This window comes from Pholcus phalangioides, unplaced genomic scaffold, assembly GCF_987345545.1.
Source record: "Pholcus phalangioides strain wild (caught in Gottingen) unplaced genomic scaffold, Ppha-v1.0 ptg000012l_1, whole genome shotgun sequence".
Taxonomy (NCBI): domain Eukaryota; kingdom Metazoa; phylum Arthropoda; class Arachnida; order Araneae; family Pholcidae; genus Pholcus; species Pholcus phalangioides.
Genome location: NW_028301605.1, coordinates 5,487,493 through 5,506,408, shown reverse-complemented (window position 1 = coordinate 5,506,408; position 18,916 = coordinate 5,487,493). Strand labels below are relative to the sequence as shown.

Here is an 18,916-nt window from a genome sequence, read left to right as displayed (position 1 = left end):
CAGTCAAGGGCCAGTAAAATTACGTTTCCCCTCCATAAAAAACAATTGTATTACGGCCATTGTAAATCGGGTGTCCCGGATGGGGACGAATTCACTATTTTTGTTCGTTGAAAGTTACGGGAGGAGTCAGCGCTAACGTGGCGACTTGTTTTCGCGCTAAAATAGGTAGCCCTGACAGCAGCATCCATAAACTCTGTATCAACCGCATTTATAAACCCCGTATGTTGTTGATTCAATTTTTGTGTTCATTTCATCCTAATTTTCCGTATTTCCCGATATATTTCTATCGATTTTCGCATATTAGGTTAATTCATATTATAAATTATATATTTTTTTGTAATTTTTTATGTGCCCTTCGTCAGCCATCTTGAATTGACTACCGCAAAACGGCGATTCCTTGGCTCGAAAAAAAGTCGCCACGTTGGTGCTTACAAGGTTCATGGGAAATTTACCGGGCAAGGCCGCTGAGTCTCTTTTTCTGTTAAAAATTACGGGGGGAAGGCCAAAATTATACTTTTTCCAGGGGTAGGAACACTGCGCCAAAATTAACATCTTGCGCCATCCTGCTCCAATAGTGGTTTCGTATTTTTCTGCGCCAAATAGCTAATTTTGCTTCGTATGCCCAGAATTTCTTAAAGGTCGCCAAAAATTTTTTGTTCCTGCTTACCGTGAAACGATTCTTTCTAAGAGCGTGTTTTATATATATTCCACTGTACGCCTTATTTAAACTATCGGCCTTTCCATCGTGAAACCGCGATAATATCCGTGATTGTGCAACTGAAGATAGTTTGCAATAGTCTTTCAGCTTTAAAGTGCGCCGCTGTGGTGGTCGAGTGGTCATAATGACGGACTCGTGTCGCGGGGACCCGGGTTCGAGCCCCATCGTCACCACAGTGGTGGTCGGCTGAAGTGGGTTTTCTGTGGTTCCCAACTTCAAGGCGCAAATGCAAGCCGATCTCTCCGTTAAAAAGTCTCGCCACAGAGAGCGACAGTCCTACAAACAGTATAAATATTCAGTCATTACACTACACTCACTTCACTTCTGAGATATAGATGGCAGCACTAAAAAATCATACACAACACTAAATACGCACTCAGACTGTTAGGTACACATACTTACACTTCCGGCACAACTCACTAGGTAGTAAATTGCCCATGGCGATAGACCTGAGTTGTGCTCGGCTTCAAAAAAAAAAAAAAAGCTTTAAAGTGCAAATGCGAGTCAGTTGCCGTTTAAAAAAAAGTCGCCACTGGAAGCAGCAGAAATTACGAATGTTAATTTAGAAACTGCCGAATAACGAGTGTCAGATCACCAATCTCGCCAAATAATAAGTACTTAATCGCCAAAGGTCGTGTTGATTCTTCCGAAATTCTCCCCCCTTTTGCAACAATTTCTTTCCGAGTATAAAAAAGTTATAGAAAATTTTTTGCTCATTTGAAGTGCTGCTGTTCAAGACAGCAAATAGTGCCCTCAGTAAGCAAAAATCATCTTAAATAGACTGGTGTGAAAAATTTTATGACAGCCTCTCTTTCAAACGATGTGTCAAAAGCCTGAAACACCAAAAACAAGCTGATGAAAAGATTTTTGATAACAAAAGACAGTGCAGTTTTATTTTGAAAAGGGAGGAGGGTTAACGAAAATATTCTTGTTAATTTCCCTGCTCCAATAAATATCTGCTGAATTTGCTGCTCCAAAACTGCTCAGAATCCTGAATTTTGCTGCTCCGAAATGGACTTTGTCACTTCCCACCCCTGTGTTTCTGGGTAAAGGAGTAAATGTGTTTTTTTTTGCAGGGGTGTATGCATGGCCCCCACATCCTGAAGCAGGGCCCCTAGGCTGGGATCTTTTACGGGCCCCCTGACCAGACTTTCACGGGGCCCCCCTTTATGATGAATTTATAGCGTGAAAAAACAAAAAAATTATTAAAATCCTCCCGGGCCCCAGGGCTGGAGCCTTGTCAGCCCACCCTTTGTGGGGGCCATGGGTGTATGTTGTGTGTAAAAAAAGGGAAAATATATATTTTTACAAATTTCAAAACTGGTTTATTTTTTCCCTCACCCAAGGACAGTATTATTTTGGTGCCCCCGTCTGTAAAATAGTACTCGCTACTCGCCCACTTTTCCCAGTCCAGCCATAGGTGGAGATAGACTTGAAGGTCTTAGGGGTGTGGCACGATGACAATTGATATACATCATATACATGTATACATCAGTAGGCTCTGCCATTGACGCTGGGGGGGGGGAGGGTGGATTGCCCCTCCCTCAACATATAATAATTAAAATAATTTAGTTAATTTAATAATTTGAATACTTTATTCAATTTAATAATTTAAATGATTTATAATTCAGTAATTTAAGTAATTTTTTAATTTAATAATTTAAAATGTTAAAAATTTAATTTTATGGTTTTTAATCATTAAGTAAATTTCTTAAAATTTGTTGGAACATATTATACAAACCTAGGTATGTAAATCAAATTTGTACTAGTTAAAAAAAGTTTGAGTACATTTTGTATACTGTCATTCATAGCATAACATGAATGAAAAATCCACTGGAATGTAGATGGGACAAATTCTCTCATCAAATTTTGTGTTATTTCATTTTTTTCCCTTCTTTGAATGTGAAAAATTTTTCCCGCTTTGAAGTTTTTCCTGCTTAAATTGATTTTAAGATGGGTTGTGCAAAGCAACATGGGGGAAGGCATTGCTGCTGTTACTTAAAAGGGATGTAATGTAGTTATTCTCTCACTCATAGTTGTTGATAAATTTGATAAGTTATTCAAAACTTTTCTGGTTAGCAGAATGCGTTTGAGTTTGATTTAATTATTTCTATCTATTATGTAAAAAAAGCAATTTCAATGAGTTCTATTGAAATGCAAAGTTAAAACTAAATTCAATTTCAATTCATTCAATTTGGTAATAAAAATTCATTGTCCATTTGGTCTCTCTCTCTAAAAAATTTTGGTCACTATTTGGTCACTTTTAAACATTTCGGTCACTATTTGGTCACTTTTTCAAACATTTTGGTCACTATTTTCACTAATTTTGAGGCCATGATCCGTGCTGACCCCTGATAGTGTGAAAGGTTTCTGGTGATGTTGCTGATGCAAATATCTCCACCACAGGCCCCCCTTAACGCATGGGCCCAGTCACTGGTCGCAAGTGCATGCCACCATGATAATAATTTTTCAAAAAAAGAAAACACGAGAAAACAGAAGACATCCCATTTGGTGACTATCAGCTGGGACTATCACAATGGTACCAATCAATCGCCAAATGAGTACTAGATAGAACGCAAGCATCGATATATCTCATACATCGTTGTCGAAATATCCTTGATGGGATTATATTAGCCCAATATAACACATATTGGGCTAATATGTTCAATTGATCATCAAGTCAGGGCCGGAACTAAGGGGGGAGGGGGAGGGAACTGCCCCGGGTGGCAAAGCTTAGAGGGTGTCAGTTTTAAGTGGGAACAAAGAACACCGTGTTGTAAAGTTATCGAATTTTGAAGTTGTGGGGGCGGCTAAAATCCTAGTTACGGCCTTGCGTATCAAGTAGACAGTGTCTTTTCTTGATGCATTAGAGCAGTGGTTCTTAACCGTTTTTCCATCTCACACCCCCCCCCCTTTGGGGATAATCAGTTTTCTATATTCGTTACTTTTTTCCCCGTAATCAATTACATTAATTATCTATATTGATTAATTTCCCATAAACTCTTTCACGTATTATTTAATTCCTTTTTTCTCTACTGTTAATATTTAACCAATTTGCGATCGAATGCAGCACACATAAGAGCAATAAAAAAGCCAATAATTATGATAAAATATAATTATACTGCCAAATATAATAAATCATATACTTCATAAATATAAAGAAAGACTATAGCTGTCTCATCTAAGTATGGGTAGCTTCTCGATTTATCGCAATATCTATTGTCCGTACTTCTTTTCAAACGTGTCAATTGTGTTTGGATTCACAACCCCTGGAGGTAAGCTATTCCATTTATTCACAACCCTATCAGAGAAAAACTCCCTGCAGCACCACAACCTAGAATTGTTCCCTTACCAGTCGATACTGGTGTTCCCTTGTCGAAGAAACTGATTGACGATGGATGCATTAATATAACGCATGGGCCCATTTTATCCATCCCGTTGAAAATTTTAAAACACACTCAAGTAGAGTCTCAGAACTTCGAGGTTCCGGATAATCCAAGATACTGGAATTTTTCCAAAACTCCTTTTTAAAACCACTCGGTTTTTCTCCAAACAGAGTTTTGTTTCATTTGTCCCAATTTGTCCCATTCTTTCAACGAATGCGAGTAATTTCAGTTGAAAGGACGTGTCTCCGGTGGATCCCCCAAGCCCTTCTGTAATAAATTTATAGTGCAAAAAAAAAAACAACAACAACGACTCATATTGCCCCCCACCCCCATGGCCTCCACAAGGGTGGGGGTGACAGGGCTTCATCCCGGGGCCCGTGATGATTATTATAAGTACCAAAATTGGTACAGGGTGATTTTTTAACTTAGGTCGATGAGATAAACGTCGAGTTAGGACTTACAGGAGTATATATGTTTGTTTCTGGCACTTAAATTTTCTGACGTTTTTCCTGAATCATGCTCACGACAGTATCAAATCTTAGCGTAGCAGGCTTAGATTATGTAACACGAGGTGCAGTAACGTAAATAAACCGCGAAATGTTTTGGGTATTAATCAGGGTTTAAGCTCAATAAAAAAATTCCTTTGGCAAAAAAGCGAAAATGGAGAAAAAAAAAGCTTTAGCAAAATGCTACAATGCTAATGATTTATCGTTGGATGCCTTCTTGTACCTCATTTCTCTTGTACTTTCTCTACTGCCTTTCGTACCTCCTGTACGCATTTTTGCGGAAGTGGCTACTACTTCTTTCGCATTCTTAAGATTTTCTTTCGAATTTTGCGAAAAATACGACCGTAGCTTAAAACCCTGGTATTAATAATGTTTTTCCTCAATCGAAATGGAAAACAAGTACAAACGCTCATCGGAAAAGAAGCTTTTGCAACGCAAATTTCACGAGACGCATTTCTACAAGCGAAAATTAAAAGATCGGTATCAAATATGTGTTTGTATAATTCATGATTTTTAAGAATCGAAGAATTCAATTTTTCATCCTAATTTCAATTTTTATGAATAATCAGTCGACGTGTTGTCATTTTTCCGCACCCCCCAGTTAAGAACCACTGCATTAGTGTCCCATCACTTGATGTTTTGTGCCACACACTACAGTGTCTCCATTACGAACACGAATTTTTACGGATACTTTCGTCACAACCTGATACATTCCTTCTTTGAAACTTGCAAAGAGAAAGTAGGGAGCGCCAATTTTTTTAGTCTGCTAGGTTTAATTTCCATGATGTCTAAATATTTGCGGCTAATCCAGTGTTTCGTCATCGGCCTGTGCCCACTCCCCCCTCCCGTCAGACCAATTTTTTTTTCTCTTGTATCCTCCCTCGTGTCAACTAGGGGCCCACATCCAGGAGTGCGACCCTTTCTACTTGTCAGCCTCCCTCTTGCTGGGGTACTACGGGATTCTGAAAAGAATTAAACTTCTACCCACTTTATTTCTCTTGAATGCTTCACAACTGATTTTTTTTTTTTGGGATCTCTATGGCTCACTTAACCACCTGTCATGTGGTTCCTCCCTCTTTTACTAGATTTTCATCCAGTGACCCGCTAGGGTCTCAAATTGAGAATTACTACTCTGTCGGTCCTAATTTTTTGAGCCAGCTTCGTCGTCCGTGAAATGACTACGATGCTATAAAAATGTGACCGATCCTCGGATCACACTTCGAGAGCTCCTGTCTCTTAAGGGGGGTATTCATTGAGGTCATTAAATTATAAAAAAGGTTGAAATTTTCTGGATAAAATATTCCTTTTTTTTTAATATGGTTGCCATTTATCTCGTTGTAATATTTGAAAGGGAAAAAAATGGGGAGTGAAAGAGACTGAAAACGGATATACAGTACATATAAAAGCCATAGCCATTACGGATTTTCCAGGTGCTAAATATTCATTGAATTATTCACCAGTCTTTCATAATACGTAACGGATATGTTGCATGTTATTATCATGTCGAGTGTATGTGTCGTATGATGTACTATTGCATCTATTCCCAGGGTCGCCGTAACGTAACGTCGTGGATCCCTGGAGGTCGGGACACCCTTATGCAAGCTCTCTCCACAATTGATGTTGATTACAATACAAGGCTTTCATGGGGCTCCCTTCACGTACTAACGGCCTCCCAGGTCTTGACCATGTGTTAAAACGGCCCTCTCTCTATATCAATCCCCCCCCCCACCCCGCCCACCTGAATGTGACTGTATCAGATTTTTTAGCATAGCTAGAATCCAAATGAATGTTACCTCTGAAAGAAAAACTGAAAATTATCAGTAGATCAAAATAATAATCGTAATTTTGACCTTGAAATTATTATACAGTATGTATAAGTCTTAAGGACTTCAATCCAGCTTGTTACTGATTATTTAATAACTCAACCAAATGATGAGTTCCATGCATGTTTTCAAAGGCTATCTTCCGAAAATGCCGCAGATAGCCACTATTCGACTTACGAACATGATCCTTTCCGAACGTAACACCGATTCGGCGCCAATTCGCTAATTTCGCTAATTTAGAAGAGGAAGAGAAAAAGAGTATAGATTGACCGTGGCACTGAATAACTGGCTGCTACTACTACTAAACCAGACATGCCCCTCGTCCATATTCCTCCGTAACAAATTGGTACATGTTGGAATAAGTCTGTACGTATAGTGAAGTTTGTTTCTTTGTAATGCTTGTTATGTGTAGTGCAGCCATCTGCAATCAATTTTTATTAAACTATGAGTTTTTCCTCAACTCATAGTGAGTGAAGTGTAATGAATGAATAATTATACCGTTGTACGCCTGTTGCTTTCTTGAATAACTGGCTGAAAATCTCCAGTTCCTAAGAGCGCAAACATTTCGGCTCGCAACTCAAAAAGTTCGTAAGTCGGGTAATGACTACATATGTTGTTGTCCACGTCTGGAATCTAGACATTTCGTGAAGAGGGCCAGTGACTGAAGTCTGGAAAATGTGCGAAGTGGCCGGTTACTTCGTGGAGTGTTCCCCCCCCCCTTCCCCCCGGATCCGCAAGTTTTGGGTTCGATTCCTCTAAATCCGGGTCCACATCCGCAGAAACCCGCAGCGCAAAAACCACTTTTGAAGTGTGGCTAGCAGAGCGCAGGCAATTTTAATGGCCGCTTTTGCGTAGCCATACCCCAAAACCTGTTTTTGCGCTGGGGATTTCTACGGGTTTGTGGACCCGTCTAAAAGCAGGGCCACATTATAACAAGGGCTGTCTCATGAGACGCTGGAGTCGGTACCAGCTCACTTCACGCGTGACGTCATTACCCCTGCAGAACAGAGTTCTCCCGCTTTGCTACCTTGTCAATGACGGTAGTTTGCACAATCGCTGTACTGCCCATTTTAATGAATTCAAAATTATCTTTTTGATTATTTTCATTAGTATCTATTTATTGGCTTGCTTCGCTTTGCATTTGCCTTTTGGGGCAATTTCCACTAAGAATATTTTTCCTCGGATCCATTTCAGTTGAATCACGTACGTTAGTCAACTTTCATTGGGTTGATTGAAAGTCAACTCGAGAAAGATATAATTTCAATTATCTCTTCTGAGCTTTCTAATAATATTTTACTACCTTTTCGTTTTCATTTCAATTAGGTTTAGCTTTTAAAAGCTTTGGATTTCGTTATTACCAATGCAAGTGCAGCATATAAACATGGGAAACACAAATACCTACAGTTTACTCGATCGAGCCTCTTACATTTGGACAAGAGCAAGCCTCTGGGTCTTTGGGAAAAGTATGATAAGTGACTTGAATATCCCAAGTTTCTTTGTCTTCCGAGAATTGTTTTTGCACGTTGCAATCAAACAAGAACTCATATTTGTTTGTCACAAGAATCACAAGAAACATTATGAAAAATACCACTCGCGTATACCAAGTTCCACCAAAACAACACCATGAACGAGACATCACTCACTTGAACATTATTTTATCGCACAACAACTCCGTTGATATATCGGTAATTTCCAACCAGTGGAGTTGGGTGGGAATAGAAGGCGCCATCTATCGGCGGTCGCCCCAGGCTCGGTAGGTAAAGAACTTGGTTATGATGTTCTTTGCCCGGATTCGAACCCGTGGCCCTCGACGGTTATTCATATAGTGGACAACGAGCATCTTCACTCACTTAAACAGTAAAAGAAACGACTAAAATTTAAAATAATCTTCAGTACAGTACGTTTCGTAAGCTGATGTCGTCTGAGAGAAAAAAAAAAAAGAAGTAGCGGTGCCGTGACGTAACACAGCAGATTCGCTGTGCGACCACGCCCCTTGATCCAAGGTGATGAAACAGCCCTTGCTATGTATCCCTGGGCTAAAAGATGGCAATATTTTATGGATATGTCCAATCGGTTTCGGTATTCTGTGGGCGGAAACGAATCGAATGAGCGTATTTCTAATATTGTACAAACGTAGAAAAATATTCAAGAATGTTCCTCTCGCGTACCTTTCTCCATGTCATACATGTTAACATGCGCACGTATTTTTTTATTTTTTTTTTGTGTACTTACATGCTATTATATCCTAGTGACCTGTTTCTTTTGTTTTGTTTTTTTGCACCCGAGCTCAATTAATTACTCAGTGATTTATTTCTTTTGCTCAACATGAATATTTTTTCACCCGGGACGCCCCTCCCCTTTCAATCCCTGTGCAATGCAAAAAAAAAAAGCATTTCTTTTTGTTTTTTTCCTTGATTTGAAAAACTACCTCAGTTTCGTCACCTTCATTGTTTTTATTTACATTATTATTATCGAATACGAATAAAAAGAAATGGTTGAAATTATTTTGTCGTTTTTTTTTGTATTCTTTTGTGTATTTTCTATTTCCGTCTTCCAATGTAGCGGATAGGTGGCGGAACATTCTTAGAGAGAAAACACTCTCAACCTCACTCATTCATGTGATGTTAGTAGTGTATGATTACAGCCTAATAAGGTGGATTTACGATTTTGCCGAATTCCTCCAATCCCAGTCAGTGTCATCTTAACGCGTGGGTCCACACAGGTTTTGTGGAAATGACATTTTGCTCCTAGCACGTCTTGTCTCCGGACATTTCACCTGCCCTGACCGTGTGAGTGTCTGAGTGGCCATATGAGGGTGGACCATATGGAACTGACCAAGTGAGCGACAGTATGAGTGTTCAAATTAGTGGATGTGTGACCAAGCGAGTGGTGAGTAACTATATGAGTGACCAAGTGAGTGGGTGAGTGACAAATTGGAGGATAGAGTGAGTCATTGAGTGGGTGGGTGACTGAGTGAGTGATAGCATGTGACCGTATGAGAGACCAAGTGATTATGGTCACTCGTGGTCACTAGTTTGATCACTCATATGGTCACTAGTTTGATCACTCATATGGTCGCTAGCTTGGTCACTCATAAAATGAATCACACACTCACTTTGGCACTCATACAGTCGAAATTTCCGGGGTCGAAGCGTACCAAAGACGAAATTTCCGGACCCTGTCCACACGGATCCTCAATTGCAAAAGGGGAGCCCTCGTGATAATGGGTTTGGGGTAATTTATAGTACTGCGTTTTTGAGAGAAAGAATTTTATAAGCAGTTAATATATTGGGCCTCAGCTAATTAGGGGCTCATGGTGTTGTTGAGCCGGCTTTGATTCCAGTCTAGCTTTCTCAACCATCCACTCCCCCCCAAATTTTCCTCCCTTCGAGCTTGCCATCCTAGGCTATAGCCTGCTTATACGGGACAACAACTGAATGGTCAGCCAGGACAAGCTCGAATTTCATCAGAGATTCTATCCGCAGAGAGCAAGCAGACAGGGTCGTCTTAAGGGCATCATAGACCCCCCTGGCCAAGTAGTTTTTCTGAGGCCCTTCCTGTTAGATTCCAGAAATTTCTTACCAGATCTAATTTTTGTGAGACCGCCCTGGGCCGTACTCGGGTGGACACATGCTAGTTAAGACAACACTGCAGGCAGACCAGACCTACAACATGATACTAACGTAACATGAAAATTTAAGCATCTACATCTACCATCTTTACTTCGAAATATGGAAGACAGATCTCTCCGGCCATCACGAAACGAGCACAATTCTGACAACAAAAAAGTTAGGGGCCACACATACACCCAGAACACACACATTCCGGCATGATTATGCGGGATCGCATACTGATTCGTATATGATTCTGCAAAGGGAATGTGTACAAGATGCATGTAGTGGTTGGTATTAGTAGTAGTAGTGAGCGCTGGGGGAGATATATAATGCATTACCCTAATCATGAAGCGGACCCCGTCCCGTAGGCTGGCATGTTTGGCAGAATTTTTCACAGCACTCAGAATGTTAGGCAAGCACTCTCACACTTCCGGCACAACTCACTAGGTAGTAAATGCCCCATGTCGAGAGACCGGAGTTGCGCTCGGTTTGAAAGAAAGAAAGTGTATTCAGAGTAGTTCCAAAGTGGGCAACACCGCTCCTTGATGAGATGGAGGTGATAGAAGCTGTAGATAGAACATGAAAATCCTATGAAGGAAGATGCTAATCCTAACGGGAAGTTGAGTGCCACCACTTTGCTGAAATGCCTCCTCTTTAACATATACCCGGAGTAAGTCATAATTTTTTTTACATCTTAAATTCACTATAGAGTAAAGTATCCGAAGAAATGGGGGGGGGGGGGGGGCTGTGCGGCTAATTGATTTTAACTACGATTTTTCGGATTGTGGCTAAAATCCCGAAAAATCGCCAATTGCGGGAAATGAAGCAATTCAATGCAAGTGATTCAATGCAAATTGCAGTGAAACAAAATGAATTCTGCGGAATGAAACGTTCAAAACATGGCAAATGTGTGTGATGAATATTTATGTAGTCGACGCTTGTTATAACGAGTCCACCATATAACGACCGTTACATTGCAACGACCGGTGGGATGTCTCAAATGTTTTCATAGAACGAGTATCATATATGTCTCACGTTCGATAAAACGACGCTCCCAATATAACGTCCGTTTTCGATGCGGCGAAGGGGGCCGTTATATCGAGCATCGACTCATGATTATCATAACTAATTTAGGGAAAATAATTTTTGATCTTCCATTTCAATAAGGAATACGATAGAATATGAGACTTTTTGGATCACGTGATATTTCCCTCTTTCTTGAGGGATATAACATCGAGCTTATATTCCTGGAGAGAGTATGACGTCAGCGATCACTGCCTTGGCAGTACTGAGAACGTTGTCCCCAACATCTTTCGTCTGAAGATCACGTGACTCGTTGAAAACACACACAATCCTCCGTTATTTTCTTATGGCATCCACAGGAATTTAAAACAATAAATGAAAGAAATAATTTCAGCATCAATGAGATAATTCAAGAATTAATGAAAGAGATAATTCCTGAATTAATGAAAGATATAATTCCAGAATTAATGTAAGAGATAATTTCAGCATTAATGAAAGAGATAATAATAAAACTAATGAAAGATAATTCCAGAATGATGAAGGGATAATTCCAAAATAATGAAAGAGAAATTCTAGAATTAATTAGAGATAATTCCAAATTAATGAAAGAAAAATTACAGAATTATTTGAAGAGATAATTCCAAAATCAATGAAAGATGTAATTTCACCATTAATGAAGTGATAATACCAAAATAACTGGAAGCGATAACTCCAGAATTAATGGAAGATCATTCGAGAATAAGTGAAATATAATTCCAGAATTAAGGTAAGAGATAATTCCAAAATTATTGAAAGAAAAAATTCTAGAATTAATGAAAGAGATAATTCCAGAATTCATGAAAGAGATAATTCCAGAATTCATGAAAGAGATAATTCCAGAATTCATGAGACATAATTTCAGAATTAATGAAAGAAATAATTCCAGCATTAATGAAAGAAATAATTCAAGCATTAATGAAAGAAATAATTTCAGCATTAATCAGATATAATTTCAGCATTAATCAGATATAATTTCAGCATTAATCAGATATAATTTCAGAATCAATGAAAAAATAATTTCAGAATCAATGAAAAAATAATTTCAGCATTAATGAGGTATAATTTCAGCATTAATGAGGTATAATTTCAGCATTAATGAGGTATAATTTCAGCATTAATGAGGTATAATTTCAGAATCAATGAAAGAAATAATTTCAGCATTAATGAAAGTGATAATTCCAAAATGAATGAAAGAGATAATTCCAGAATTAATGAAATATAATTTCAGAATCAATGAAAGAAATAATTCCAGCATTAATAAAAGAAATAATTCCAGCATTAATAAAAGAAATAATTCCAGCATTAATGACTAGACATAATTTCAGCATTAATGAAAGAAACAAATCCAGAATTGAAAGAAATAATAATTAATAAAGGAAATAATTCCAGAATTAATGAAAGAAAATTCAAGAATTAATGAAGTAAAATTCCAGAATAAATGAAGTAAAATCCCAGAATTGATGAAAGAAATTTTTCAGCATTAACGAAAGAAATTATTACATCATTAATGAAAGAAATGATTCCAGTATTAATGAAATAAATAATTTAATCTTTTTGCATCTTTAGATCTGTTTATCCTTTTCTTTAATCTTTAAAACGCAATATTTAAAGACCGAAATGTACATTTCTATGGACAAATTGCCAGGCACGAACTTTGTTTTCACCGTCACGTGATTTCTATGCATTTGATGTCGCGGCGGTTGGATGCTCCCTCCAGTAGTATAAGCTCGATGGGGATATACAAACCGTAGACAAGGTAGCCAATATGGCGAGTGCCTACGCAACTTATGAAAGACAGACACAGATTTAAATTAAAGAAACATGGAAATGAATAGTTTCTTTTTCTTTCTGATTGCGCTATATATATATATATATATATAGATATTTGGAAAATTTTATTGAAGTTCAAGTTATCTATTTGCCTGTTTTTGCTCCAAAAAATGTTTGAAAATGCTTGCTGCGAAAGTTCTTTAATGTAATTTATGGGTCCATAACTAATTTCAAAACATCCTAAACTATGTGGATTGATGCAGTTGGATATTATAAGACAATACGGAGACATTCATTTTTGTGGTTGAGAAGATATAAATAAAAAGTTGAAATCATTGTTATTGCATGGATATCCAACTGAAAAGTAGGTATTTTCTGGGTTTCGTATCTCTAAGCAAACTCAATATTTCGAAAATCGAGAACTAAATTCAATTTCTAAATTATTGATAAGGCGCAAAACCGCACTAAATTTCCATTTTTCTACAGTAAAATCCGCAATTTTAACATTGATTTCAATAGGGAACATCCTCAAAGTGATGCTGATGATGATTATGACGTGTTTTCAAAAAGCCTCACTGGTATGTCCCGTAAACTTGAGATGATATGGTCATGGATTATTAAACAACACTTTTTCACTTTATCAAGTATAGCCAACATATCGGCTAAAGCCGTCTGAACGATTCCTGAAAAAGAGAGAGAGAGAGAGAGAGAGATAGGCGTATTTACAGTTTCGATATTTTAAGAAGCCCGCAAATAAAAAAATGATTCGTTTCATCTTGATCCAGAACCGCGCAGGCAAGACCCGACTGGCGAAGTGGTACATGAATTTCGACGACGACGAGAAGCAGAAGTTGATCGAGGAGGTTCACGCCGTGGTGACCGTCAGGGACGCCAAACACACGAACTTCGTCGAGTTCAGGAACTTCAAGATCATCTACCGGCGTTACGCGGGTCTCTACTTCTGCATATGCGTCGACGTCGGTGACAACAACCTCGCCTACCTGGAGGCCATACACAACTTCGTCGAGGTGCTCAACGAGTACTTCCACAACGTGTGCGAACTCGACCTCGTCTTCAACTTCTACAAGGTCTACAGCGTCGTCGACGAGATGTTCCTGGCCGGCGAGATCCGCGAGACCAGCCAAAATAAGGTTCTCAAGCAGCTGTTGGTGTACAGTTCTCTCGAATAGTGTAGCTCCATGTGTATTTTGTGTGAATGTATTATGTATATGTGAAGTTATAAGAATATATTGGAGATTTTATTCAAATGTTTCGGAAGTGAAATGGTGTGTTGGTGATAGAAGTAATGTAAAAAATGCAGTAATTATCAGTGTAGGTTGAATGTGTAGCCAGTGACTCGAGTAACGAGGCATTTTTTGGTAGCGGTCTCGTGGAAATCTTAGTAGTTATCACCAATTCCACTCTATTTGTGAAAAATATCTAGGTCTTACAGAAATGATTGACACAAATGCAGTCATGGGTTGGGAAATAGGGAACAGCTGCTGTAGGTCCGCCACTTGATGACTTTTTTTGGTGCCAAACATGTCTGATGGCTCGATGAAAACTCGCCATCAGACGCTACGGATGCCAAAAAAATAAATCATCAGCATACAAAACATAATTATAGAAACCACCAAGCATAGCAAAAATAGCAAAGAAATAAAAATATCACTTTCTAGACTAAATCAGTGTAAAAAAAAAAAATAAAACTTTTACTCTTTTTAATAATAAAGGGATCGGGACATAAGGAATTCCAGGCATGGAAGTTTCTCTGGGTTCCTTTTAAAAAGTAAACCGATAAGACATAACGCATGACGATGGATAAATAAGTAATAAATATAATGAAATAATAAAACGGTGTGATACAATCTGACCAGTAGATAGATACTAATCCAAGTGACAGGAGAAGGGAGGAATAATAATCCAAAAGACGTGCTGGAAAAATCATTGAAAACAATCCACTGTAATGTCCCCCCCTCCCCCACTGTTTCGCTCTGCAGTTCATCAAATGTTATATGTCTTTTCACCGTAATTAAAAAAGACACAGCATTGACATATGCTGCTGTATGCAATGTTAAAGGTTGTTTTGTGCTGATATCATTAATGCACTTCCCTGTCCCGAAATTGGCCAACCAATGGAATACAGTTTACCTTGACGGAGCTTTGTCTCTGTACACAGACACCGTATGACAATGTATCACCACCTCTGGGAATCCTTTTTTCCCATAAAAAAAACCATGATTTACATTTCTGGTCATGATAATCTTCTTCAATCTCTCTTTCTTTGCTTTCAATGATGGCAACGGGAAAAATGACAGGTCTTTTTAAACGGTTTGCCAGTTGGCACCACTGTTTGTACATTCCTCATAGTTCATAACACCCGGTGTCTATTTTTAAGTGTTTCACTGTCTTGTGGATTTTGTTTACGATGCGAGAGGGCTTGTGTCAACCATTTCTGTATGACCCAAGTATATATGTGAGTGGCTGTTAAAGAATATTGCTGATTTTATTCAAATGTTTGGGAAGTAAAATGTTGTGTTGGGGGTAATAGAATAAATATGAAACCTTGCCAATTAATCAGTGTATATTGTACAAATAGTGGTGTCTCAAGTCTAGAGTTATTTTCCGGTAGAGGTCACAATTTTATCTGATTTTTATTATTGATTTCAATATGTGATTTAGGACTTTATATTCGAATTAAGATTTAATATGGAATATATAGGATTATATGCCTGATTTCCGATTGTATACGTACATTTGTGATCTCGCAATTGATTTTACACTTAGATTATGATTTTATAGTTGTTATGATTGTAATGTATATTTTGTAATGTATGCTTTTTATGAATAAATTGCCAGAGGTATCCAGTCTGTATGGACAATGAGCCGATATTGCCATATGGCGATGTGGCCTGGGTATCTTTCGGTTTGACGGTAGAGGTCACATGGAAATCTTGGCAGTCGTCGCCAGCATCATTCTCTTTGTGACAAAAAAAATGTGACTGTTGGCAATTTTTTCAAATTTTTTAAATAAAATGCCATGCTCGTGATACAACGAATGCGCTATTGCCTCAGTTATCGGTGTAGATCAGGGCTGGACAAATCCCAGGCACCAGGCCATTGTGGCGACAGAAAAAATAATTATATTTATGCTTACGTTTTTTAACCCTAGTTAACTAAACTTAAATCAGTGTTAACTCAGTAACTAATTTAGTTAGTAGTCTATTAGAGAGATGAATGTTCTCAGATATCTGGGGTTACAAGTATGATTACTGAATTGAAGTCTCTTGGAAATTACGTAGCGTGGAAAGAGGTCCCGGACAAGTTGAAGAATAAGCTATTTTTGACTGGTTTTTTTCTCTGGAAAGAGGAATAGAGTTTTGTTGAAGCCCAAAATGTTTTTCCCCGATTCATAGAGCCATGGTGTTAATTGGTGGCTCAAGTAACGAGTTATTTTCCAATAGGCTACTGGTCTCGTTGACAATTATCACTAGGTCACAGAAGCCTGCATGCTTTTTTAGTTTAACGAGAATTTTTGTGTGAAAGTTTGGTGTCAAAATTGATTTCAGTGAAAACAAACACTTAGCAACTATTTTAGCATCGAAAGGACTTTGCAATAAAAAAATTGTCTAAACTCATGTAAAAGTTCCAGCCAAAGCTAGCGGATTGTCACTGAGATTTCCTGTTTGTGGTGGAAAAATTATTTTGCCAGAAGAATGCAAATAAGAACAACCTATATGTATATGTAGGTGTCGGAACATGGGGATTCAGGACACTTCACGACTCCCAGTAGTTGATTAATATATGTATAATAAAGTAGTGCGTGCCAAAACCCCTGAAAAGTTCATTTGAGACCCTCTGCTGATATTCTTTTTATATTGGAGCTTATGGCAGTTAAGTGCAGATGCGCCACGAAAAAAATCATTAAAAAAAGGTTTTTATTTATCCCTCCTTCATCGGGCACAATGTGTCTATCCGGCACACCACACTCATTTTACATTGTATCCGATGGAGGGTTAAGGCGATTGAGATCACATCAACTCATTCCCTGCACTATTTTCAATATTTATATAAAAATGTGCAGTGCATCGTTTCATGTACTTACAAAACAAATACAGTACAAACTATAGCCCAAAGCTTTCATGTGCCGAACAAACCCGATAGGTTTTGAAACTCGCGAGTTGAGACTCTAGTACTCGAGGTACCACTGCACCAGCTAAAGCATTCTCCATATGAATGTCCGAAGTTAATAAATGTCTGCGGTTTGTAAAAATAATTTGCCATATCAGTATCGAAGTAGTCAAAAAAAAAAAGATCAATAAATTCACTTTGTGATGACGTTATTATCCGAATTTGTGATACTTTGAGCTTCTAGTTCAATTGTTTTTGGTTAAACGAGATGGTCTCTATCGGGTTTTTTGACCATGAAGTAATTCTGTTATGTCTGAATAATATATGTTCGCTATTTCTTGGAAGACTGACATTTTCAGCCGAAATGTGTTTTCGATTCATTTTTTTCAGATTATGTTTTGAAAATGTGTGAATGTTTCATGTGCAATAACGCTTTGAATATAATTTGTTTCAACCGAGTGTCTGAGTGTCTTTTTTTGTGATCTATGGACGTTCATATTTTGGCAGTGATTATAAATCTCTTATCAAAAAGAGCTAAAAATATTTGCGCATAATCATCTTGTTAGTGGTGTCATCAGAATGAACGATAATGGCACCAAAAACCTGACTCTATGGGCCTCCTCACAAAGAGGATACTAAAGTCTGGTGACTGATAGTAGACTCTGTATCCAGCAGATTAAACATGTATATTTCCATGGAGCTCCTCATACAAGGATATTGGAGACAAAATAACCTTACGCAATGGAGTCACTTGGCAACTTGCATGCTAGTCGAATGCAAGAAAAGTAATTTGACTCTTGAAATATTCCTTTATATTTTTGTCGGTCAAGATTACATGACTGGTACCCGAAGCTGAATTTTGTAAAAAAACAGTTATATGCAACTTTTTTTCTACAGAAATGTGTGTTCTCTGAGATATAACCCCCCTCTCGAACGGAATGCACGCAATATAAATAGGCCTGTAACCCCTCCAAGACAAACATGGCTACATTTTTCCTCCTGGTGTGGTAGCAGCAGTCAGCTTTTAAAGGGAAATAAGGCTGCTTCATGTTATAGAGAACTACAGTAAAACCTCTTTTGCGGTCACCAGCAGGACAAAAAAATTTGACCATAAAAGAGGGCCAACTGTTAATCAGGTGTTAGAGATGCAGTTTTATTATAAAAGGAAAATTAGGTGGTATTATTTGGCGGTAAAAGAGGGGTGGCTGTGCATCTGAAGGGTGTCCGTTAAGAGAGATTTTACTGTACAACTCCCTGCAAATATTGCATATTTACAATATGAATTTCGCTTACCTTAATTAAGGATTATCAACAGTTACTCATCAGGGCTGACAATCAGCAGATTCTTTAATTCAAGGTTTATCTTGTTTCTAATTCCGTATAATGCAAAGAATCTGATTCCCGTTGGCCGTAATGAAGTGTGTACGAAGAATGTTATTTTCAATGTATGGATGCTGTCATAATTTTTCTCTCTATTCATCTTTTTTTTTGCAGAAATAATAGTTGGATGGAAATTATTTATAATTGTAATAAAGTATCTCAACTTCATTCCTGTTAGAATCGATAAATTCGATAAAGCTAAGGCTACTAGAGTTCAAATTGAGTATCTCCGTGCGAGGACGTCTATTTCAAGCATCGTTGCCCACAAAAAAGACTAAAGTTAATAGTTCACATTAATACTTGAACAGTGATGATATAAATTCCATCTACATCAGAGAAAGACTTGATGTAGCATTCAGGAGGTCGCCACTTACTCATTTCACAAGCAATGTATCTCATCGGCAGATTCAGTTTTCATTGTCTTGTTAGTGGTGTCATCTATTATAAACATTGGTGGTACTTTCTTTCTGACCAAGCACAACTCCAGTCTGTTGCCATGAGTAATTTACTACCGAGTGAGTTGTGC

At 38.0% G+C, this 18,916-nt stretch overlaps 1 pseudogene across 1 annotated transcript; it reads left to right on the top strand.

Annotated features, from left to right (window-relative positions):
• Positions 1 to 13,555: 13,555 nt before the first annotated feature.
• LOC149079214 (AP-2 complex subunit sigma pseudogene) lies at positions 13,556 to 14,479 on the top strand (annotated as a pseudogene). The gene has a single exon (XR_016193664.1). The product of XR_016193664.1 is annotated as an AP-2 complex subunit sigma pseudogene (transcript).
• The last annotated feature ends 4,437 nt before the right edge of the window (positions 14,480 to 18,916 follow it).